We start from the raw sequence: 26,558 nt of genomic DNA, 5'->3' as shown, positions 1-26,558 counted from the left end.
CCTCAGAGGGGCGAGCTCGTCCGCGCAGATGCTGATCCACTTCGTGAGGTTGTCGGCGGCCTGGCTGGGGTCTGCTGAGCTGGCAGGAGGGTGCTGGCTCAGGGATGTGGCGAGCTGGTCTGCTGTGATCTTGTTCCAGCTTCTGCGGGCGGTCTGTTGCTGGTGGTGGTGGGTCGTCGTTCTCTTGAAGGTGAAGTGGACGCAGCTGTGGTCCGTCCATTGAAGCTCAGTGGCGTGGCTGAAGCTGACGTCTTTGCTGGAGGAGAAGACTGCGTCGAGTGTGTGTCCGGCGCGGTGGGTGGGGGTGGACACCAGTTGCTTGAGTCCCAGGTTGGCGAGGTTGTCGAGCAGGGTGCTGGAGTTGCGGTCGTTGTTGTTTTCCAGATGGAAGTTGAGGTCTCCCAGGAGGATGTAGTCAGCGGAGGGGAGGGCATGCGGGCTGACGAAGTCGGCGATGTCCTCGCTGAAATGTGTGCGTGGTCCGGGGGGTCGGTAGATCAGGGTGCCTCTGAGGGTGGTGTTCGGGTTGGTGTGGATCTGGAAATGCAGGTGTTCGGCGCTGGTCAGGGTGTTGTCGGTGCTGGTCGTGAGACGGATGGTGTTCCTGTGGATGATGGCGATGCCTCCTCCCATCTGGTTGGCGTTGCGGTCCCTGCGGACGATCTTGTAGCCTTCTGGGATGGCGATGGCGATGTCGGGAGCTGAAGAGGCGTTCATCCAGGTCTCCGTGAGGAAGGCAACGTCAGGGGCTGTGGCGTCTAGGAGGTTCCAGAGTTCTACGGCGTGTCTGTGGACGGAACGGGTGTTGAGCAGGATGCACTTGAGGTGTGTGCTGCTGGTGTTCGATTTGGCGGGTGCTGGTGTGAGGCAGGTCCGGATGCAGGCGAACTTGCAGGCGTGGCAGCTGAAAGGTCCGTGGGTGCGTCGTGGAGTGGCTTGGTGGCACTCTGGGTGTCGGCCGGTGTTGAGTGCGTTGAGGGTGGCGGCGGAGTACGTCCTGCGGGTCGGTCGGGATCGTCGAGGTCCAGGGGTCCTGGCGCTGGTCGCGGTCCGGTCGCGGACGGGCGCAGACGGGCTTACCTTTGGCGCGCCTTCGGCGCACAATCGGCGCGCCCGCTGCGCGTGACCGCTGCGCGTTCGCACGGTCGCCATTTAAGGCGAAGTGCGCGGGTGGGCGGAGCAGCTGGGAGGCGGGAGCGGGGAGGGATACAGAAGAGAAGAAAGGGGCGGGGACAAGCGGCGGTGGCGGGAAGGGAGGGTGGAGGGCGGCGGACAACACGAAGGAGGGGGATGAACAAAACAGGCACAAATCTGCTACAAAACAAGGGGTATGAGGGGAAAGATACCAAGATACACGGAAAATACTACACAAGCACAACTGTTGGACAAAACAGGAAAAAAAAGGAAAGAATAAAGGAGATGCACGGAGTTAAGGAAAGAAAACAGGCACAAATGTTTGTCAAAACAAACCCTACTGCGGGGGCAGCCGGCAGCCGGCAAAACGAGGCAGTAGCGAGGCAGAGGGCGGGCAGGGGCACACGCAGCAGCTGGTGGCCGTGCGGCGCGGGGGTGTCCCACAAGTGGGTCACACTCACCTGCGTCGCACGGTCGCCATTTAAGGCCAAGTGCGCGGGTGGGCGGAGCAGCTGGGAGGCGGGAGCGGGGAGGGATACAGAAGAGAAGAAAGGGGCGGGGACAAGCGGCGGTGGCGGGAAGGGAGGGTGGAGGGCGGCGGACAACACGAAGGAGGGGGATGAACAAAACAGGCACAAATCTGCTACAAAACAAGGGGTATGAGGGGAAAGATACCAAGATACACGGAAAATACTACACAAGCACAACTGTTGGACAAAACAGGAAAAAAAAGGAAAGAATAAAGGAGATGCACGGAGTTAAGGAAAGAAAACAGGCACAAATGTTTGTCAAAACAAACCCTACTGCGGGGGCAGCCGGCAGCCGGCAAAACGAGGCAGTAGCGAGGCAGAGGGCGGGCAGGGGCACACGCAGCAGCTGGTGGCCGTGCGGCGCGGGGGTGTCCCACAAGTATGATGCATTTGAATTTGAATGCATCCGAATACGATTTGGTCGGGCTCCCATTAACTTCAATAGCAGCCTATGTACCGATTGCATACACAGGCTTGCATTGACAAAAGGGGTGGTTAGGGATAATCGTGCACCCTTTGGCGGCACCCCATAGTACATCCACGGGCCTAATTCGGAGGGCCCCAGGTAAAGGGGGGCCTGCTACCAGCCCCAAAACTGTTCCAGAAGCCTTTTCGATCCAGGCAACCCAAATCAGAAAGGCTGTCCGAATCGTTCATTGTACTTGTTGTCTCAAAAAATCTAGTCGTAGAGCTGTAAGAATCAGCTCCGGAAGGCAGTATCTCTCTGACTACCTTTTAGAACTGATTCAGTCAGCACTAATGCTTTACATGCATCGTACTTGGTCGTTCAGAACTGTGAACAATTCGGTCAGAAAATAAGGGCTCCGGATCAGTTTAGGAAATTCCGAATCCAATTTTAAGCCCTTCCGATCGAGATTGGAATCAACCCCATAGTATATTCGGGAGTGCTTTTAAAATCCACAAACCATTGTGCTTCTAAGCACTAGAAAAAAGCAGATACCTTCGGATCAAGACCACGGGTTAAATGGGCCTGGAAATGCCTATTGTGTCCTGTTTTGAAAATAACCTTTATTTCCAAAAGCATTTCTGTGAATAATTCTGATAGGGAAGCTTAAAACATAGTCCAATATTCATATTCACCTGCACTCTGCTAGCTAGTACTTGGATTAATTCTGAGGATTTTAAAGCGGAAAGCTCATAATGTATTGCCACAACTATTAATCCTGTTTTGATTGGTGTTCTGTACAAGTGAGAACAGCTTTTTCTCTGGGAAAATGTTTAAATGATCTGTTTCCAATGGTCACATTCAAGGGGCCTCATTTACAAGCCCCGTGTGCCGCTGCTACATCACTTTTGTTCTACGCAGTGGTGGCGTAATCAAAGCACGGCATTGCTCCTTATCTACAAACTGACGTTACACCTTTGATAGGCATAATGGTTGCAGGGAAGGCGTTACTACACAAAAAGCCATGTTGAAGTGGTGCAGTGACATTTACCACAGGACCTTACATTCCAGCTTGTGGAACCAGGCGTGTGGTATCAGGATCAGTACATTTTGAAACACATACATGAATCGCAAGGTATCATCATCCTAAATAGGGTTGCTTAACCCATGTTATTAAGAAAAAATGTTTTGTCCAGAGTTTCAGGTGCTTGTTTGTCATTGGCAACTAATGGTTTTAGGTTGAGGTCCCATTTGAGATACGGGAAGAGAGAGATGTGGATTCTCAAAGAGTGGAAGCTTAGATTACGGATTGGAAGTCAATCCTGCCAAACAAGAACTCCCATATCTCTGGATATGGCTTTAGGAGGTGCCTAATTAATTCGGAGATACGAGGCAGAACAAACTTATATTTTTGGATGACTTCCACAACCATTGAAAGCGTGGAACACAATAAGTGTTTTCACACTTTCTGGTAATATTTCAAAGGAAAGCTATTGGGTCTTGCCTGAATTCATATCACTAAGGGCATCCTCCTACTTTTCCAGCTCTAGAGTTCTTCAAGGATGGGGCAAGTGGACTCCCTCTCAGGCCTAGGACACATACTACAGAGGGACCACAAATGTGAAGGCAATGGATGTAGCCTTCGTGCGGGTTGAGCCGTCTGGAGCAACCGCACTTGGAACCACCTGGGACACCAAGTTGTGTTATCAGCAAGTATAGCAACTTGTCAGATTCATCTCCCCATTCATGGGCTCTCTTATTGTGGGCATCCAGTATTTTTCGTCCTAATTCAGGGAGGGTTTCCTGAGTGTGGCAATGTGAATAGTTCATGGTGAGTACATTTAAATACAACCAAAAGCACAATAGTATCCAAATTTAGGAGTAATTTCCCAAAAATGTCACTCGCATTTGGGCATGTGTATCTTGGACCAGTTAAATGATCCCTCTCTTTAGTTGCATATGTCCGCACATGTTGCACATTTAGCACAGGTGGGGCATTAGAAACCTCTCAGTGGTCTTCATGTAATCTAACCACTTATAGGCTGTTGTCTAATATCATGTGTTTTTAAAACATCTCTTTGAATGTTCTTTTGCTCTTGTTTGCAGATCAGCTATGGCGCTCTTCATCCTCTCCTCAGTGACAAATTGAGATTTCCGTCCTTCTTCCGTACTGTCCCAAATGAGCTCTCCATGTACGCAGGGCTCACTCAGCTGCTCAAATACTTTGGATGGACCTGGGTGGGGATCCTGGCCTCGGATGATGACAGCGGAGAGAGAGCGATGAGAGACCTGAAGACGATGATCACCCAGAGCGGAGGCTGCGTGGAGTTTTCCTATACGTTGCCTACCGACTTACCTTCCCTTAGTGCTAAAAGGATTAATCAAGTTATTGATGCCATACAGAACTGCACTGCTCAGGTTATCATCATCTACAGCACCAGCACATCAATGACAAGACAATTTCTTTATGATTCTTGGGAAAGGGTACCCCATAAAATTTGGATTGGAACCGTAAGCATGTCTTTTTCTAAAACGAGGACCGGATTAGATGACCTGACTGTATTAAATGGGTCCCTCACTTTCTCTATTAAGGAAGGACAGATTGTGGGATTTCGAGATTTCCTCTATGATGTGGATCCAATGAAGTTTCCAGATGACAATGCCCTGTGGGAGCTCTGGGTTTCAATATTCGGATGTGTCATTATCTCTAAAGCTGAGTTGGTCCATGCTTATTTACCATATTTACCTATATGTTCAGGAAATGAGACCCTCAGAGTCTCCGACCTGCCCTCCATCAACGCCTCCCGTTATCGTTTCACCTACAGTGTGTACACAGCTGTCTACGCCTTGGCACATGCCTTAAATGACATGTATGTGTCGGAGTCCATATCAGGATCTGAAGCTGGGAGCCTCAAGCAGGACTTCAAGCCCTGGAAGGTGATTGATTGTTGCATGCACTATTCAAGACACAATGTCTTGATTGCTCTCTCATTCCTTATCTTCTGCAGTTTTCCTCTCAAGTGAAGATTTTACTTTTCTAGTTTTCTGACATTTTTGTATTTCCTTGAAATTTTTCTGTTCATAATGTTCTGCCTGATTTGGGGATTTCAGAAATGCCTTATGCTTATTTCTAAGTCTCTGAATTCTTTTGGTAATTGATACCAAGTTAAGTTTAACATTTTATCTCCGGCAATACATGAAGGTTTGTGAAGTTACTTTGTTCTCTTCATTTATACCTCAGTTCACCTTGTCTTTGTCCTTTAGATCCAACTTTAACACATTTAGGGGCCAATTAGGATGGAGGATTTTCCGCCTCCTCCGGGCCGGCGGAAGCCACCTCCGGCCCGGAGGAGGCGGAAAATCCTCTGCGGAGTCACCAAAGACCCACCGCCGCATTACGATGGCTGGTGGGTCTTGGTTTCTGTCCGCTGCTTTTCCGCCGCGGTCGGATTACAACCGCGGCGGAAAAGCTCTCATTTGGCTGGCAGTGTCTATCAGACACCGCCAGCCAAATTAGGATGCATTTGTAAACATGCTTTTCCGCGGCGGTTTTTCCGCCGTGGAAAAGCATGTACTCTTTTGATTTTGGGGGCCCGTTGCGGGCCCCCAGGGTGTAGGCGGGTGGGGGGGTGCACATGGGGGGTACCTATGGTACCCCCCAGTATTTACATGCACAAAGCGGCAGGCACCGCGCGGTGCCTGCTGCTTTGTGCATGTAAATGTTAAACATGCACTTTTAACATTGCGGCGGGTGCTGCTTGAAGCAGCACCCGCCGCAATGTTAAATATCCAGGATGTGACCGCCAGGGTGGCGGTCACATCCTAATTTGCACGGAGGGACCGCCGCAGCCCATGCGGACGGTCCCTCCACCTCTGGGATGGCGGACGGACGCAAGTCCGTCCGCCATCCTAATCGGCCCCTTAATGTCAACAAGAGAAGGCAGACAATCTCCAGCTCCTAACTAGCAGAGGAGGGGCAAAGATGAACAGTTTGTTCTATAGGCTTCCAGAGCCCCGTTAACGGATCACTGCTTTCAAGGGGCCTCATTTATGAGGCCGTGCGTCACTTTTACGCCGCCGGTGCGTAGAAACAAGGAAACAAGCGATTGAAGACAGAATCGCCACACACGCTCACCACAGCAAAGACCCACCAGCGAGTCGACTGACACCCCTCCCTCACAAGACCTCTGTGACAAACTCAGCACCTTCTTTCACCTCAAAATCAAGAGCATCTATAACAAATTTGACGAAGACAAAGAAAACACGGAACCCCCACCAACAACCTCTGACACCCTGAAACCAACGATTGACAGCTGGACAGTCCTCACCACCGAAGACACACTGAATCAACCAATCAGTCAATCAAGACACTTATAAAGCACACTACATACCCGTTAGGGTCTCAAGGCGCTGGGGGGGAGGGGTGCTGCTACTGATGGAAGAGCCAGGTCTTGAGGAGTCTTCTGAAGGCCAGTAGGTCTTGGGTCTGCCGTAGTTTTGTGGGTAGGGTGTTCCCGGTCTTGGCGGTGAGGTGGGGGAAGGATCTGCCGCAGACGGTCGTTCTTCGCATGCGAGGGACTGTGGCTAGGGCTAAGCCCGTGGAGTGGAGCTGGCAGGTGTGGGTGTAGAAGCTGAGTCGTCTGTTGAGGTATGCTGGGCCGGTGTTGTGGAGAGCTCTGTGCACGTGGAGGAGGAGCTTGAAGGTGACCCTATTGTTGACAGGGAGCCAGTGCAGGTCTCTCAGGTGGGGGGTGATGTGGCTGTGGCAGAGGATGTTGGGGATCAGGCATGCTGATGAGTTCTGGATGCTTTGCAGCAGTCTTAGGAGCTTGGCCGACGTTCCTGCGTAGAGGGTGTTTCCGTAGCCCAGCCTGCTGGTGACGAGGGCCTGGGTGACTGTTTTTCTCGTTTCAGTGGGGATCCACTTGAAGATCCTGCGGAGCATTCGGGGGGTGTTGAAGCAGGATGAGGAGACGGCATTGACCTACTTAGTCATGGAGAGGGTGGCGTCGAGGATGACCCCTAGGTTGCGTGCTTGGTCGGTGGATGTCGGTGCTGTTCCCAGTGTTGTTGGCCAAAAGGAGTCTTCCCAGGCTGAGGGGGTGGGGCCGAGGATGAGGACCTCCATCTTGTCTGAGTTCAGCTTCAGTCGGCTGTTCTTCATTCATTCAGCGACGTCCTTCATTCCTTTGTAGAGGTTGGTTTTGTCGGTGTGAGGGTCTTTAGTGAGGGAGATGATCAGCTGGGTGTCTTCGGCGTAGGAGATGATGTTGAGGTCGTGCTTTCGGGCGACGTGGGCGAGGGGTGCCATGTAGATGTTGAACAGCGTTGGGCTGAGGTAAGAGCCCTGGGGTATGCCGCAGATGATCTCGGTGTCCTTGGAGCGGAAGGGGGGAGAGGCGGACGCTCTGAGTTTTGCTGGAGAAGAACAATGTGGTCCAGTCCAGGGCTTTCTCTTGGATTCTGGCATTGTGTAAGCGTGTTCGTAGTGTGTTGTGGCAGAACGTGTTGAAGGCGGTTAGCAGGTCCAAGAGGATGAGGGACGCTGTTTCTCCGTTGTCAAGCAGGGTCCTGATGTCATCAGTGGCAGCGATGAGGGCGGTTTCGGTGCTGTGGTTGCTGCGGAAAACGGACTGGGATGGGTCCAAGATGTTGTTCTCCTCAAGGTAGTGGGTCAGTTGTTTGTTGTCAATTTTCTGGGTAACCTTCGTTGGGAATGGAAGCAGGGAGATGGGTCGGATGTTCTTGAGGTCCTTGGGGTCCGCCTTGGGTTTCTTGAGTGAAGACAATTAAGTCAATATACTCCGGGGCCCCCAGAGACCCTTGCCCCCACCACATATGCAACAGAGCCTCTGACACTATCGCACCCACGGTCTGCCACACTATCAACCGCTCCCTGGCGACCGCCTCATTCTCTGATGATTGGAAACATGCCGAGGTCAACCCCCTCCTGAAGAAGCCCGCGGCAAACCCCACCGACCTCAAAAATTACAGACCCATCTCCCTACTCCCATTCCCTGCAAAAGTTGTCAAAAAAGCCGTCAACAGCCAACTCGCCACATTCATCGAAGAGCACAACATCCTTGACTCCTCCCAATCCGGCTTCAGGAAATACACAGTACGGAAACCGTCCTTCTCACCACAACAGCCAACATCCGCACCCTACTGGACAAAGGAGAAACCATAGCCCTTTTCCTCCCCAACCTCTCAGCGACAATCAACACAGTCTCCCACCGCACCCTATTACACAGACTTCACAATGCAGGGATCCAGGACATGGCCCTCAACTGGATCAGACCCGTCCTCTCCGGCAGAACGCAGTGGGTCAGACTCCCCCCTTTCCTCTCAGACCCTATGCCAATGACCTGCAGAGTCCCCCATGGATCCTCCCTCAGCCCGACGCTCTTCAATGTCCACATGGCTCCACTCACCCCATCGTCAAAACCTACAGAATCAACACTGTGTCATACGCAGACGACACCCAACTCATTCTCTCCCTATCCAACAAACCCAACACCACCAGACACAACTTTTGAGAAGGCATGGAAACCGTCACCAAATGGATGAAAAACAACTGCCTACAACTTAACACCAACAAGAAGGAAGTATTCATCATGGGCCCAAACCCCGATGCCTGGAACAACACATGGTGGCCCGCCGCCCTTGGAAACCAGCCCACCCCCAAGGACCAGGCACAAAACCTGGGAATCATCCTGGACTCGTAGCTCAAAACGAACCGCCAGAACAACGTAGTCACATCCTAATACTTCTACACCCTCCACCTCTTACGTAAGACCTTCAAATGGATCCCCTCAAGCACAGAAAGACTATCACTCATGTCCTCATCACAAGCAGACTCGACTACGGCAGCACACTCTACGCCGGAATAAACAAAAACCTCACCCGTAAGCTACAGAACATCCAAAACGCTGCTGCAAGACTGCTCTTCAACCTGCCAAAACACTACCACATCTCCCAGCACCACTCCACTGGCTCCCCATCGAGGCAAGAGTCACCTTCATGTTGCTCACCTATGCACATGAGGCCCTCCATGACACCAGACCAGCATACCTCAACAGCCAATTAAAATTCCATGTACCACAGAAGACCCTACGATCAGCCTAGCTCTCCTACGCCGTGGTCCCATGCATCAGAAAAACCAGATCAGGAGGCCGCTCCTTCTCCTTCCTCGCAGCCAGAGCCTGGACGACCTTCTGCTTCACTTCATACAGACAACATCGCTTCCCATCTTTGTAAGAGACCTCAAGACCTGGCTCTTCGACAGACCGCATCCCTGCTGGACCAGTGCCTGCACCCCACACCCCCAGCCCCTTGAGACCCTTGTCGGTGAGTATTCATGCTTAACAAGTGCCTGATTGATTGAAGGACAGAGGGAAGAGGGGTGCAGAAAGAGGCATGAGGGGTGCAAAAAGAAGCAAGAGAGTTGTAGATAAAAGCAAGAGGAGTGCATAAAGAAGCAACAGAGATACAGAAAGGGGGATGTGGAGTAGAGAAAGAGGCAACAGGGATACAGAAAGAAACAAGAGAGGTGCAGAAAGAAGGAACAGAGGTGCATTAAGAGGCAGCAGGGGTGCAGAAAGAGGGAACAGGTGTGCAGAAAGAGGCAAGAGGGGTGCAAAAAAAGGAAAGCCGGGTGCAGCAAGGTGCATGAAGGGTACATAAAGCAAGAGAGGTACAGAAAGAAGCTGCAGAGGTTCATAATGAGTGTTAGAAATGGGATTTCCAGTTGGCTAAGGCTTGCGCCGAAGCCAGGAAGAGTTACACGCCAAAGATAACCCCTGCTCCCCCTCTAGGTAACGTGACACGAGCAGTAAGGCTAATCCGGTAGGCAATCTAAGTTAAGTATTTGCGCACGCACCCACCAGCAACAACATCCTAGGCCCCCCCACAAAAGGAACTCCACACAAGGTTATATAAAAATAGCCTTTGTATTATCAGAACACACCAGAATCATAATCACAGGATGTACATTGTGCCACAGGCACGGGCAGAATTTACAGGGGATTATATATATGGGACAGGGCCACATGGACCACTGTCATGAATAAGCCCCTTTTAGAACTAGCACTTGGTAGAATTAGCACTTTGTAGGAATAACGCTTAGCACATAGCACATATAAAAACTGTAGCACCAAATAGCAAATGTAGCACACAACCAGTAACCACTTGCAAAAAGTAAGTACCACCTACGCAATCCTAAACACAGGCAAATATCACGCAGGGAACCATTAACTCATTAGTATAACCCATACTAGATAAAACAACCTCCTAGCATAAACATATGTCTAGAGGTATCAGAAAACAAACAGGGTGCGCCAAACATACTACACACAGTACATTTCCTAACACCCAAAAAGGAATAGCACATGAATCATAACAGTACATAAATAACATTAGGGTCCAAGTTGCGCCACTGCGCCAAAACCTAAACGTAGCAGCTGCCCACTACTTGCTGGGCAGCTGTGGGACAAGAACAGGGCCTAAACGCTGCAGCTGGCACTAAGGATCTGGCACAGCCCCTTTGCAATCAAAGTTTGCCTGGTATTCTCCAACCAGACGACTTCGATCCTCAGATGCTAAGCTGGTAGTGGTCCCCAGATTCAGGAAGGTCCGAGCTGGAGGTAGATCCTTTGAAGTGGCAGCCGCCATACTTTGGAATACTCTCCCGGTTGAGATTAGACACATCACTGAACTCCTTCCTTTTAGAAAAATGATTAAAACCTGGTTATTCCCCAAGGTAACTGCCTGAAGCTCGCACTCCCTGTGTTCCTCTTTTCCGCCTCATCAGACTTTATCAGCGCCAGGATGCCTGCAATGGTGACAGCTGCGCTTTATAAGTTTGTTAAATAATAATAATAATACATAATAATAAGTGCAGACACAGCTGGGGAAGGCCAAAGTCGGGATGAAGGAGTGCGACTCACTCCTGAGTCCAAAGTACATGTCCCTAGAAAGGAAAACCTAAACGGTGCAGCTGCCCACTACTTGCTGGACATCTGTGAAACAAACTGCAGCATGGGCTCTCACTAGCCCTCAGGAACCAAAACTGCGCCAACTGGGAGCATTCTAGGCTCTAGGACAAATACTGCGCCCATTGGAGCCCTCTAGGCTCTGAAAACGAATGTGGGCCTTGGAGCACTTGGGCTCCTCTCAAAATGATGGGGGGGCGGGGGAGCCCACTCAGCTCCATAAACAAACATACCCCGAAACGTAGGAGCTGCCCGCTGCCATCGGGCTGCTCGGAGAAATGGCACTGCCATCGTGCTTGCACCGTCAGGGGAGGGGGAGCGGGCACCTCCCGGCCGTCTAAGCAACATAGCCCCATCGGTGGAGCAACCCTCTGCCAAGCGGGGCTGCTCTGAGGGAGGCACCAGCGTGGTGTCTTCACTTCGTTCCCCCCAGCCGGCTGTACTCACCGGCTTGCCCGGGCGGGAACACCTTTGGTAGGGATGCGGCAGCACTTCTCCTGCGGGCCTCCCCTGGACTCCTGGGAGCCGCACACTGCCGTGAACGGCCTCGGCCACCATCTCTTCTTCACCCGGGCCCCCTCCTGGGACCCGGGGCTTCTCTCCGCCTGGCGCCACCGTGGGGCTCTCCGCGCGGCACGGCACAAGGGGGCGGGACTCCCTGCGGTCACTCGGGGAGGCGGGTTAGGCTCCCAGCCTCCCCACACAGCCCCAGCTTCTCTTGGGCGGTGGTCAGCATCTCCGGTTTCCCTCTCGGCACGGGAGACCGGCAAAGCGGAAATGGCTTCCCCCAGGCAGGGGGAAGCGGAAGGGACGAACTCCAGGCCCTGCCCACAGTCAGGCGGGTCGGGCCTGGCTTCCGGTTTTGTGGCACGAGAACCGCAGCGGTTACTTTTCGAGGGGCATAGAGAGGGGTAGGCACCCTCGAGGTATCAAATAGACATAGAAGCGGGGTGGGCACCCACTATGGTGCATATAAACGGGGTGGCACCCGTAAATAAAAATAATAAAAATGCTGGCAATATGCAGGGTAGGCTCCTGCCTGAAATCATAAAATAAGCGGGGTAGGCACCTGTGCTGCAAGTAAATGCAGCCCTCAGGAGCTAGGTGCCCCCAATAAAAAGACAAATGAGGATAAAGCGCGTCCAAGGCGCTCAGGGAGATAGAACTCCAGTTCCACAGAGCAACTGGGGAAAACCAAGGGAAAGTCCTGGGCATAAAGACATAGAGCAACCAGCTCCTCAGCACAGGGAAGTCCTCCAGTCCCCCAGGCAAGGCAGAGGGGTCCCAGCACAAGGCCATCAGGCATCCAGGGCACCCAGGGGCTGGGCAGGGCCCAGGGAGGCAAGCCTTCCCCTGGGCCCCAGCAGCAGCACGCCCCTGGTAGATTGAAGTCAGGAAACAAGAACATTGAACATGAGGTCACAGCCTCATTTTATGCACAAAATCCCTTTTTGTCTAGGGTGCAGGGTGGGGGAAAACCAGATGCAGCTGGTTTTGGAGCACTTTGTTTTGCTCAGCCCCTCTCCCTGGCCTCGGACCAACTCTCATCAATCCAGCTGTGGTCATTTGATAAATATTTCCAAAATTTTCCAATAAAAGAGTCAAAGTAGGTTTGTGTGTCCTGAAACATTTGGGGTAATCCGTGCAGTGAGTGCGAGAAATAGGGATGTTAAATAAGGGTGCATTTGTAATTTTAATTCCCATAGGATCGCATTGTTGAAACAACGTCCCGAACTGCTGGATGGAATTACATCATACGTCAAATCAAGTTCCTGCATAACATGGCCTGTTAAATTCATGCCGTTCAGGAACTGGTCATGCATGCAGGCAGAGGGGATCACCATGTGCCTCCCTGCATTTATCCCCATAGACATGAGACATCTGTGGGCTCTGTAAGCACCCTTAGTTTCTTCACAGCCATGCTTTTCATGGAGGGCTCACTGCCATGAAAACTGTGGCAGTGAAAAAACTCATGATATGCTTGACAGTGCAGCAGCTGCACCAACAGAATATTATGCCTCTGACAGCTGCATCATCTCCACAAGGTTACGGATCCCGGTGATGGGAGCGGTCCTGTGACCGTCCCACCACAGTCTTCATAATACAGGGTCTGGACCACCAGTCTGGCAGCCCAGGGACAGCCACCACGGGTTCAGAGGGCTAATGAACTGCCAAACCTGTAACCAGGCCCCTAGAAATGATAGCCAAAAGCATAATATAAAAAAAATAGTAACCTACCAAAATCCTCAAAAACTCTGACAATTTCTTAAACAACATATCGAACTTTAAAGTTAAAAAATATATATATCATATTTTATCACATCAGTCAAAACAAAATTACATTTCCAATTTTAATAAAGACTCTTTGCAGAACACATACTCTTTTCCTGCCACACGCTCGCCTGCTTACCCGGGGATACACGCTGCTACCTGGAACACTCAGCGGTCTCCTCCACCGCCGCTGCACTTTTCCAACGGTCCGCGGCCGCTGAGAGGGGAGACCACAACCCCCGGCGATCCCCGCGGCCGACCACGCCCACCACTCGTTTTGGCGCCAGGAGGCGCATTTAAACACCGATAGAGCTCCCCCGTCGTGGGACGCGCGCGGGTGTGCGCCGGGCTAAGCTAAAAAATACATGGACCTATTAGTGTATACTGTGGTGTTTGTGCTTAATACTTTTTTGCCAAATATATAAAATTGTGGTCACAATATGTCCACAAAAGGGGTCCCCAAAACTATTATTTCCCAGGGAGGATCGCTCAAGGGAACTATAGATCATTATTTAACACGGGGAATATCTGCCATAGAACGTGAAATAGTGAGGGCCGAACAATGCTTATCTTTAGAAACTACATCCAATAAACGATCCTCTTTGGGGTTAACTGATTCTGCGCAAACTCCACCTGTACCAGGGGATGTAAATGAGCCTAGTAATACTAGTGGTACCCCTGTAGACCGGGAATATGGACCAGCTAGCTGTGAGTTAACAACAGGAAATATAAGTGCAGAGCACGGAACGCACATTATATCGGATGAGAGTTTTTTGGGCATTTCCCCATTTCTATTAATCAAAGATAACAGGCGATCTACTTCACTTGGACAGGCCACATCTACTAAAAGGAAGCGTAAGGGTGCTAAGCATAAGGGGAGATTGGCGAAACTAGCAAAATTGCATCTAAGCCCCCCAAAAGTTATTAGTAGCACCCCTAGAACGCCGAAGGTTAGCCCGGGACCACAAGCGCCTGTCCTAACCCCACAATCTGATCTATTGGCGCAAATTGAACACTTGGTTAAATCCTTAATTTTACCGCTAGTAGAAAGAGTGAAGAGAATAGGAGAAAAGGTGGGGAACATAGAGGAAATAACAAAGGCAAATGCTGTATTTATTAATAAATTGGTAGGAAATAAGCAAACTCAGAACTTAGCCGAAATTACTGTGGCCAAAACAAATGGGGCGGTAAAAACTGCTTTAAATCAACCAGCAGTTCTGAAAACATCATCTCCCAACACCCAGGACCTAAAATTAAATCAAAGACCTACCCTATCAAAGACTGCCTTATCTACAGTGGGGCAGATTAATAAAAGTACAAATCTAGATGGGACAGGCAAAAATCAGGGCAGGATAAAAAGAAGTACGATTCGTATTGACTTACCCCCAGAGGCTGTACCCTTTGTGAGTGTTCTCTTGGGAGTGCCTGAGCTTATAAACGGGAAAACTGAAGGACACCAGGAATTAAAAAATAAGGTAGCCTTTTGGCTAAGCAAAAATAGACCGCTTCCTCCTAACATTGATGGGAACATTTTACATGTCAGAAGGGTGGGGTGGTTAGGACATATGACTAAGGATATAGCAGGAGACTTGGTCATAGTACATTTTAGGGATAAACGTGTGATCCCTTATCTCCGGAGCTGGCAACCTCAAATAGGAGATGGATGTATAGTAACATGGGAACTAGGTGATTTTTATCCAAGAGCACCATACATGCCATCTGAAAGACCCCACTCAGAAAATACCCACTTTGTGGATAGTCTAGGCTTTCCCCCAAACAGCTATAATATACCAATATTCAATCAGTTTGATTTATTTTCTGGCCATGAATCGGTGGATTAACTTGCTAGGGATACCCCTGTCATTAGTATGAAATATACACAACAGGATAGTGTGAGAGATAAGGCAAATATTGAAGAATCTATGCCACCTGAAGAGATGATTGACTTAAATCGTGTAGACAGTGGGCCCTTAGAAAGTCCTACCACCAAAGAGGGGGAATGCACCAAGAACAACCGTAATGTCGAAATAGAAGTGATGGAAGACTGTGGAACATCTGGAAGTCTGGTTGAAATGTGTGAAATGGGTAATGTGGCTATGGCTAAGCCCCCAGGTGGGGGTATTCTGCCCAGGATCCCTATTGGTAATACCAAAAAGAAGGAAATATGTACCCTTATGTTTTGGAACGTGGCAGGTTTAAAATCGAAAATCAAAAACCCTATTTGGGAAACAATTGTAAATAGATACGACATTATGGGCTTACAAGAAACCTGGTTAATAAAGCCAGCCCACATTAGCGGATATAAAACCCTGTTTACACCTGCAGTGGGGGGAACACATGGGAGAGCTAAGGGTGGCCTGATTATGTACCTTTCTAACCAGCTCAAGAATGAGAGAGTACAATTACTATAAAAAAATAGTTATTACCAGCTGGTAAAAATAGATATTAAGAAGGCGGTCAGATTTATTATCATACATTTTTATAACAATATCCCAAATAGCGACATTGCTAGGATTTATGTAAATGTTGGGTGATGATTTAAAACATGAAATGGATACCAACAGTAAAGAAGTAATAATTTTATGGGGGGGGGGATTTTAACTGTGCTCTATGTAAACGGGGCCAACATGGCATCTGTGGTCTTATGTTGGAGCAGGACATTAGCCTTAACCACTTTGAGCATACCATGTGTGGGGACCTTCTAAATGAAATTTTGTTTACTTATGATTTGGGATACGTAAGCGAAATTGCTCAAATATTATCCCCTTTTGTCCCAACCTTTATTGGAAGGGGAGCATCATCCACAATAGATTTTATTATATCCCCTAATAGTATGGTCGCCAGATTAAAAAATGTAAGACTCTTGATTTAGTATTGAGCGATCACCGGCCGCTAACTGTGGAGATTGAAAACCTATTTCGGGAGTTAGACAGTGAAGGGTCATTTAGGCAGACAGTCCCAGATGCGATACTTGGGAGGCAAAATGGCTACACACTTAAATGGAGCAAATTGGCCCCAGAGAAATTTCTGCACAAATTGGTGAAGCAATGCAAAAAAAGCTTTACGATCTGTCTGGATGAGCAGGCAGACAGTAACTGTATTATTGAACATTTTAACTTTATATCATCCACTATCAAGGATAGTTTCTGGGTTGAATCAAAGAATCTTGGAAAAGGTAATAGGAAATGGTTCGATTCTGCATGTACAAAGGCACTCTCGGATCTTAAAAATGCCCTACATGGGGATCCACGTGACTTGTCATTGGTTAGAGGGCTAAGGAAAACGTATAATGAAGCACTGAAAAACCGGAAAAATTTAATAAAAAGGGAGGCCTGGGAATCCCTGTGTGAGGCTTCGTTATCTAAAGACCCCTCTGCTTTTTGGAAGGCGGTAAATGTCCCCTTTCTTTATGATAATATAAAAGCTCGCATAGAAATAGCAATTGCTGAGGATGATTGGGGCAATCATTTTTCAAAACTCTACAGCTGTTCACCTGGAACACACCAATCATTGCCTGATATATCTGGGGGGGGAAAGGGCTATGGACTCTAAATTGGTTGTAACCCTGGAAGAAGTCATGGCGAGTCTTAGAACAACTAAGGGCGGAAAGGCTGCAGGCCCGGACGGGATTCCAGCAGACCTGTTTAACCCCTTCCATGCTCATGACGGAACGGTTCCGTCATGAGCGTCGGTGGTCCTGTGCTCATGACGGAACCGTTCCGTCATGAGCCCATAGGTTCTTTAGAACCTTCAGCACTGCAGCGGAATTCGCGCAGCGCTGAAGGGGTGAAAGAAAATAGTGAGCTTTGGGGGCCCATGTTGGTACAACTTTTTAATGCTGCCCTTACGAGAGGTTTAAATGCCTCATGGTTCTCCTCGGTAATTGTGCCAATATTTAAGAAGGGAGATGGGCAAAATTGTGCATGCTACCGACCCATTTCCCTTCTAGATTCGTCCATAAAGATCCTTGGTAGAGTTATTTTAGGGAGACTCCAAAACTGGGCAGAGGATAATGGGATAATTAGTGACCTGCAATATGGTTTTCAGAAGGGTGTAGGAACGGTTGAACAGGGCCTAAATTTATTTATTTTGCATCAAAAATACACTAGGGTTAAGGGGGAACGCATATATTTTACATTTGTCGACCTTACATCGGCATTCGACTGTGTTTCCCATAGAAAACTTTGGGCAATATTAGATAGTTTAGGGGTGGAAGATACTATTATTTGCTTTTTAAGTGAACTATATTCAGGTGCCACAGCATCTGTCCGTTATGGTAAGGATGGAGAATGTACCAGATCCTTTGGGATAGGCTGTGGGGTACGTCAAGGGTGCGTTCTGGACCCTTTTCTATTTTTAGTCTACATAAATGGCCTTGAACGTGCACTGCTACAAGAGTGTAGGGATATGCCAATGGTAGCCAAAAGATCGATCCCTGCACTCCTGTACGCAGACGACGCGGTTCTAATGGCACGGACGCCCCTAGCCCTACAGGGCCTGACAACATTTTTAATGATTTTATGGTGAACCTGGATCTAAAAATTAACTGCACAAAAACGTTCTCCATGAACTGTGGCACAGGAAGTAAGAAACGGAGGAAAATTATGTATATAAAAGATATCCCCTTGGATTCTACCCCTACCTTCCCTTATCTAGGTATCCTGTTCCATGAGACCGGCACACGGGCAAGTTCAGTTAAAGTGAGAACCCTTTTGTTCTCAAAAACAATAATGGCCCTAAAGAACTTTATTAAAAAAATTGAAAAAAAACAATCAGGGAAATTAACTATTTATAATGCTACCTGTATATCAGTTGTCCTTTACGAATCAGGTCTCTGGGGATATGCCAACACAAAAACAATCCAAATAGCGGAAAATATGTTTTTGAGGCACATTTTAGCTGTACCTGAGAGTGATCCGACTCATATTTGTCATGCAGAACTTGGTCAGCCACACAATGCAGACACAATTAAAATTCAGCCCATTCTTATGTGGCACAGGGTCAGGACAACAAATGAGTGTGCACTGAACCGCGCTATTCTTAGGGATGTTTTAAACTTAGATGTAAGTAGGATCAAATGGCTCGATTATGTTAAACGTTTTCTTGTTGAAATTGATCACCAAGAATATTATGATGATCCACTCACAATGGTTAATATTCCTAGGAAGTCACTGAAAAAACAATGTATGGAACACCTCCAAGAGAAAAGAGCATAAGAGGAAGTAAAGAAAAAGACTGTTTCCTTGCATCAATTGATATTAACTGGGGACAAACTACAGCCATATTTAACTTTATACATGACTAATCATGAGAGGTTTGCCCTAACACGTTTTAGATTAAATATTCTTTTTAGACTTTTGACTTTCCCTGTTATGAACTCTTGGTCTCATGATTTAATTATGTGCCCATGTGACGACTCCTCACTCCAATCTGATATTCATGTTTTATTCTTCTGTAAATTTTATACACTGCCCGCAGGAAATTTATTATTCCAATTCTAAAGGAAATTAATTTAAATCGATGCTGCCCAGCGTTTTTAGAATTGCAGAGACTAGACACAGTATTAACTGTTGCAACTGTCTCAGAATTTTTTTTAAATGTATTTATATTACAGAAATCAATTTGTATGGATGAATTTTAACTATTTTGCTGTGTGGAAAATTGCTTTTTATAGGGAATCTTGTGTAATACTTCTTTGTGTATGAAATTTCATGTTGTATGCTTTTATGGTTATTGCTAATTAACCGAATAAAGTAAAATAAAAAATAAAAATAATAAATACTGATATAATAAAACTATATAATAAATTGTTCAGGTTTAAATGTTATCATCACCACCAAAGAAAGTTAAAAAAAACTCAATACATCACATAACTTAATTATGACATGAAAACAAAAACAATACACATAACAATCACATAATGTTTCCATATACATTATAAAATTATATTTTCCACCTAAAAGAAAATTAAATAAAGAAAATGGCAGAGGGACTTTCTGCCTCGTTTCAGACGACCTTAAGGAGCCTAGACTGTTCTGTAGCTACATATCCTTCTCTTTATCCACGTACTAAAAAACTGAATAATCTATTTTAATCTAATCTATATATTGCCCAAACAGACCATACAAAAGAAGCAAAAATGAAACAAGTCCAATAGTATTCCCTCGAAGCAATCCAAAGTATTCAGACCCCATTGAAAAACTCGAAAACATATTTTTTAAATTAATGCTCCAGGGAGGCTATAAAAAGGAAATCAAATTCAAAGCATTGGTTTATGATAAACCAAAAATGAATTCCTTAAAAAAAAGGATACTCCCAATGCCATTGGACACGTTCATAGACAAAAACTTGCAAAGTGAGTAGAAAACCCACATGCAAAACACATTACAGTCCCAAAAATACATATACTTAACAGTTAATCTTCAAAATACAACTAACATAGCTTAATTTAACATAACATAGCAACACATTCCTAAAATATTGTACAAAAGGCAAAACCACAAACTAGTGAAAAACATTGACACTAAATCATCTAAGTATACAAAAACAACCACAGACAACACAGCAACACTCTAACTACCATCTAGTTGTCTCCCTATCCCCACCCTTAAAATTCTTAAAATAAATTCATAAAAATTAACTTACCTGTTCCGATAAACAGCAGCACCTTACCATGACCTGGTTCAGGGAACATAAACTAAAAATAGCACAAATATATTACAATATAGTATGTAGCAGTACAAGAAAATAGAGTTGCTAAAATTTGAAACAAATAATAATGATTTCCCCATAGAATTGAATGGGAAAAATTGTAGAAATGTTGAATAAATATATGATTTGTTTAAAACAAATATTAAACATGTGAAAATTGTCAAAAAGGTTCATGCATAAAGTATAAATTAAATAATAGAATAACATATCTACAATTATTAAATATATACAAAACAAATATGTTGACGTGATGTTACAATGTCAGGCAGACAAAGTTTGGCGGACTGGAACCGCCGGATCATAGGTCCGCGGTTCCAATCTCAAAATTTGGATTCAGCCACTCAATGGTGAGTTGGAAACATCCATTTTACAATGGCAGCTTGTGCAGTGGGCAGAAAGGGCCTGCCGCACAAGATGCCTTTATATAATAGATGTATTTAAGCAACCCTGCACCATGTGGCAGGCACCAGATGGTGCCTGACACACAGTGCAGGGGTGTTCCAGGCCTCAAAGGGGAGGCCGTGGATGGACAGGGGCCCTGCTAGGGACCCCCATAGTCACTTTACAACAGCCTTTCCTTTTGGTAAAGTCTGACATGGAAAGGCTGTCAGAAAGTGACATCATAATCCCGACGGTGGAGCCAAGGCTGACTCTGCTGTCATTATGGGATGATGTATGTTTCCAATGCTCTGATGGGTTCCTTGAGGAGGTCGGAAGCGCAGCAGACAGTGCCTCTGCCCGATGCCTCTGTCCGCCGCATCAAAATCCAGACGGGGGAGCCGAGGCTGGCTCCGCTGTCATTATGGGATTATGTTTGATTTCGGTGCTCCAATGGGCTCCTTGAGGTCTTTGGAAGCATGGCCGACAGTCCCTCTGCCGATGCCGCATCGTAATGTGGCAGGCGGACTGCAATAGCAGATGTCAGGCAGACTGCTGCAGTCCTCATACATAGAAATTAGTTCCAGCACTACATAAATAAGTATTAGCATGGCATTTCAATTCACAACAACAATAGTGCACAAAGAAAAATGTCCAATTCCAGGGTATATTTTTCTCAATGAGATTTTCTTCTTTATTTTTCACAGGTCGAGTTCCTTTACATTCCACACATCATAGCCTCCTAGCCAACGCGTTTCATCTCCAATGAGACTTATTCAGGGCTATTGAAAAGATACACATATATACAGTCTTCATTTGTAATAAAAAAGGGATTTTGATCCAACATTCATCAAAGAATGAGACATACATATTTTACAAAAGACAAAAAACCTTTACATATTTACAAACATATATACAATTATTTACATCCAACTATGTCCTATTCACAATAACTATAGGGTATGTACCAATCAAGAACCTTATCTCATAAAGCGCAGTCAGAAATTATTTTCTTTCAATATATGGCTAAAGTCATATTCCATTAATCCTGTTTCGTGAAGCAGTTAAAAAGTTACAATTTATAGAAGCAATAACATGATTAGAATGAATGCAACAAAGTCCCGCGCACACAGATTTAAGTTTCAACAAGTATAGTACTCATATATGTATTTTACGAAAACAATAATCCAACGTCGATTCTTTAAATTTTGATGTGTCACTCCTTTTATTAGATGGTCACACCAATAGAAATTGACAGCCAGCCGACACGTGTTTCGTTATAGGTCAATACAATCATAGACACTATAACTCTTCAGGGCTGGAAAAATACAAAAAATGAATGACCTATAGTGAGTCTGCAACAACAATAATATGTTACAAAATACCAAAAGTGAATGTGCCATTTCTCTACATTCCAAAGAATAAAACCCGTCATAAGGAACCCAAAAGAAAGTGGTTGTATAAGGTTAATACAAACAGAAAGAGTAGCAATCAACTCCTAAGTTCGCGGTTAGAAGCATTGAAGTTTGTTATGGAAAAGGATAATCTTGCAAGTCAATTACTCAAAAAAAGGTATATATTATTATATATATATTTATAAAGTGGACAGACACCCGTGAAACAATTCAAACAAGAAATGAAAAGCATACTAATATTCGTCATGGTTACGTCCAAGTCTGTCAGCAGGATTCACAGTATAGTTAAAAAACATGTATGAGTGCGTTCCGAATACATACAAATTATGAGATCCAAAAGATATATATTGCTCTCATTGTAAATGAAGGCGTGATATCAGACAACCGCATGCAACTCCCATCAGTGTGATGCGTAATACAAAGTATTTACAACGATACCTCAATGGCTGAATCTTTATCTTTTAAGGGCTGTTTAGGTAAAGGTAGGTAAAAGAGAAAGAGAAAGGAAAGCGCAAATTTTGGTTGGTAAAGATTGTCAGGAAAAATACGTAACCCTCATTGCGGATGTCCGTATATAATTTAACAAAAGTTGCTCACCCCAAGTCCGGTGATAATTCCAACCCGGCAGGGTAACCAATATTATGACGAAGACGACAAATTGATGCTGTAAAGATATAATTTAGTAATCCACATTTAAGGATGTAGCCACAGATAGAACCTAATGGCAGAGTAAACAATTTCACCAAACACTAAATCTCACTAGAACTCACAATGAAGTATGAGCATTTCCACTTCAAATTATCAAAAGTCAAATAAATAGTCCCACAATGTATTCGAAGTCCATAAATTTAACACAACCAAGTGTCCATGCAAACGATAAATATGACTCTCACAGCCCAATATATACAACTATAGAGATCAGTTTTAAGCGACCCCAAACAGAAAAATCAGTCACACCTTCACCCACGAAGGCAGTCTCTTACCCGTAAATATCCAATCGCCCTTTATATAGAGGACGCCCAGGTAATGCACGTCAGTGCCATCCAAAGAATAATTGTATATGGGTCCAAAATATGTATTCAGATAAAATTCGTGACGGAATACCACATGGGTACGTGTGGTTTCCAGATTCTACAAGACAAGAAATATGGGAATAAAATTAGGCATAAATATCCCGTTGCTCGAAGGAAATCTAAAGTCAGCTCGTTTACATATAAAGCTTGAAAAGTTTGAAGGGCTGGCGTAATTACCTTGGTACAATCACCCTCGTTGTAACAGGCGTCCCCGACCCGGAAGTAACCACAACGCGCCCCGGAAGTCAAACTTATAGTTTCCAAGAGGCAAGCAAAAGGCTAGAGCGTAAACCTCCGTAATGGTTCACAAAATAGAAAAAGGACTGTGTCCATGCTACGGAAACTCCAGGTCCCAATTCTTTAGTCCTACATCAACCAAGGTATGTCAACAGACACCAACCGAGCATACAAATTGGAGAAATATGTAACTAAAGTAAAGGAGAGAGAAAAGGAAAGGAAATAAGCAGTTTGATAAGCCGCTGTTCATATCAATAGGAAGAGGATCGCATTTCCAACAATTATTCGGAAGTGAACTCACATATTATTACATTGGTGAGAGAAAGGAACATGATATGTACAATTGAAAACAAAGTCAATAACAGTGATCATGCGATAATCAGCCACAGTGTGTATGTGGCAATGACACGACAACAAAAATCACACTGGCAAGTGGTAAATGCGAATATTACAACATCTACTTGCCCTAATGATAATGCGCATACTATACGTATTCATTGAAACCAAAATAAGTGAGGGTGAAGAATGAGAGCACCTACTCACCCTTCAGTCAAAATTTACCGAACAAAATATATAGTATATTATCGTTCATACAGGAAGGATAATATTGCATGTAAGAGACAAAAACGGGTGCAGGGTAAACCTTACAGGAGTGTTATCGTATAATCAGAAAATTTATACTAAAATTCTGAGTAAAGTACATCAGTCCCCCAGAAAAAATTGCATCTCCGGGTCGCAATTAAGACCCCGCCCCACTGTATGAAGTCTCATAATCCAGAAAGCTTCAGCACGTCTGAGGCGAAGCTCTCTGTTGCCACCTCTAGTGTCCATAGGGATATGGTCAATTCCAAAAAAGACAAATTCTTTTTTGGGACCTTGTGCGTGGCAAATACTTGCATGAATTGCCACCGGATATCTAGCATCTTGCTGTAAAAGAGCTCTAACATGTTCCCCAATCCTCTCTTTCAAGCACCTAATGGTGCTACCCACATACTGGAGTCCACATTTGCATTCAATAATGTATATGACGAATTTGGTTAAACAGTTAATGTTCATTCGAATCTCATAGGTTTTGTTGTCACAACCTTTAAAATTTTTTGTCTTGTGTTTAGCCCACCTACACACTCCACAGAAACCACATTTGAAAAAGCCCCTGTTGGGTGAGTTAAGCCATGTGTCAATTTTAGTAGTTCTAGGAACTGTAGGACTAAGTCTATTGCGTAAAGTCCTACCTCTCCTAAATGTAATTTGAGGTTGTTTGGCCACGTAATTGGTCAGTGTTTTGTCAGCTGTAAGGATACTCCAATGTCTCTTGAGACTCCTGCGAAGCACATGGCTCAATTCATTGAAGTCAGTGACCATACGTATATTATCTTTTTTGTCCCCATTAGGAGTAGGTTTGGGTCTTAGAGTATCTTCCCTCTTGACTCTTTTAATTCTCTTTTTGGCTTTTTGTATGATGTCAGGGGAATATTCTCGTTCTTCGAAGCGTTGTTTCATATCCTCAAGACATTCTTGAAATTCAGGCTCATCACTACAATTACGTCTGGCCCTGACAAATTCACCATATGGTATAGCACTTATTTGGTGTATAGGGTGTGAACTGTCTGAGTGTAAGATGGAATTACAGGCAGTACTTTTCCTAAAGAGACGTGTCTTCAATTTGTTGTCATCGGTGTATAGTTCTATATCTAAGAAAGAGATCTGTTTATCGCTAAATTCCAGGGTGAATTCCATACCATAAGGGTTGCTATTCATGTATGTAAGAAATTCCAAAAGTTCGCCCTGTGTACCTGCCCAAAGCAAGAGACAGTCATCTATAAATCTCCCCCAATAGATAATTCTGTCAATCCATTCCGCGCCTCTTGTGCCCCATATCCAATCTTTTTCCAGGCAACCCATAAAGAGACAGGCAAAACTAGGGGAAAATTTAGACCCCATTGCCACCCCCTTGGTCTGTTTGTACCATTTACCCTCAAACAGAAAAAAATTATTATTGAGGATAATTTGCATCATTCTTATTAGCATTTGGTTATGTAACCACTCCGTGGCTGGTCGGGTATTTAACATTCGTGTAACTGCCTCCACACCCAAATTTATGTTAATGTTAGTGTAAAGAGCGACCACATCTAAAGTTGCCATAATCATACCAGTTTGCCATTCTACATCTGCAAGGATGCTTAAGATGTGTTTTGAGTCTTGTATGAAACTCGGTAGATTACGTACCAAAGGCCCCAAGAAAACGTCCACGTATTCAGACAGTTTTTCAGTAGGGCCTCCGATACCCGATATAATCGGTCTACCAGGTGGGAAGTCTCGGTTTTTATGCACTTTGGGTAAAGTGTATAGATATGGAAAGGTGGGTCTAAATACCTTGAGGTAAGCTAATTCGTCATCATCCAATAGACCTTGGGAGTGCCACTCAACCAAGTGTTTATTGATCAGAAGTCCCAATTGGCCAATAGGGTTATGGCTCAATGGTTCATAACAGTTAGTGTCAGAAAGTTGTGTAAGGATTTCATTAGTATAATCAATTTTATTCATTATCACAACATTTCCTCCCTTGTCTGCCTCCCTTATCAAAATGGTTTGATCCTCATTGAGGTTCTTTAAAGCCAATCTTTCCCCTTTGGTGAGATTATCACTAAACAATTGCCCTCTATGTTTGTGAGTGGTTTTAAAGTCCCAATCGTCCAAGTCCTGTAGGACCCGTTTGTAGAAAGTGTCAACAGAATTCCCACCAGGGAGAGTGGGAGTCCATTTAGATTTGTTCTTCAAACCACTAGAAATAGGGCAGTTAGTGTCTATATCAAGATCTTCCAACAGTTGGGTCATAGTCAAAGGAGCATCCTCCATCTCGGTTATAGATAGTAACAATCGTGTCGCTTGTATTTCCTGAATACTCGGTACATCAGACACATTACTCATGTTTGCACTTGACACTGGTTTATTCATTTTGGGATTGCACACAAAAAACTTTTTCAACTTAAGTATTCTGACAAATTTGTACAAGTCAACCTTCATTTTGCACATGTCACCAGTTTCTTTAGGGTTAAAGCTCAAACCCTTACTAAGTAAGGAAACCATATCCAAATCCAGTGTTTTTGTAGACAGATTAATGACCTGTAAGTCCCTGCTCGTAGGTATTATTTCCTTACATTGCCTGAGCGGAGTTTCTTCTTGTACTCTTCCTGATCTGTTTTGTCCACCCCTTTGGCCCCTCCGGGTTTTGGATCTGGTGCTATTCGTCCTCCTTGGTTTCTGTTGCCCTTGCGTACTGTTCGGACTTCCTTTAAAAAAGCCGAAACTGGTGTGGTGTTACTGTTCTCATTTTCACTATTGCTAATGTCAGGGATACTATTGAGTGTGGAGCCAGAGGCTATAGAAGTATTGTCTGGTTCCGGTGTGGTGCC

This window comes from Lissotriton helveticus, chromosome 4_1 (assembly GCF_964261635.1).
Source record: "Lissotriton helveticus chromosome 4_1, aLisHel1.1, whole genome shotgun sequence".
Classification (NCBI taxonomy): Eukaryota; Metazoa; Chordata; class Amphibia; order Caudata; family Salamandridae; genus Lissotriton; species Lissotriton helveticus.
Note: the sequence above shows the minus strand (reverse complement) of the source record.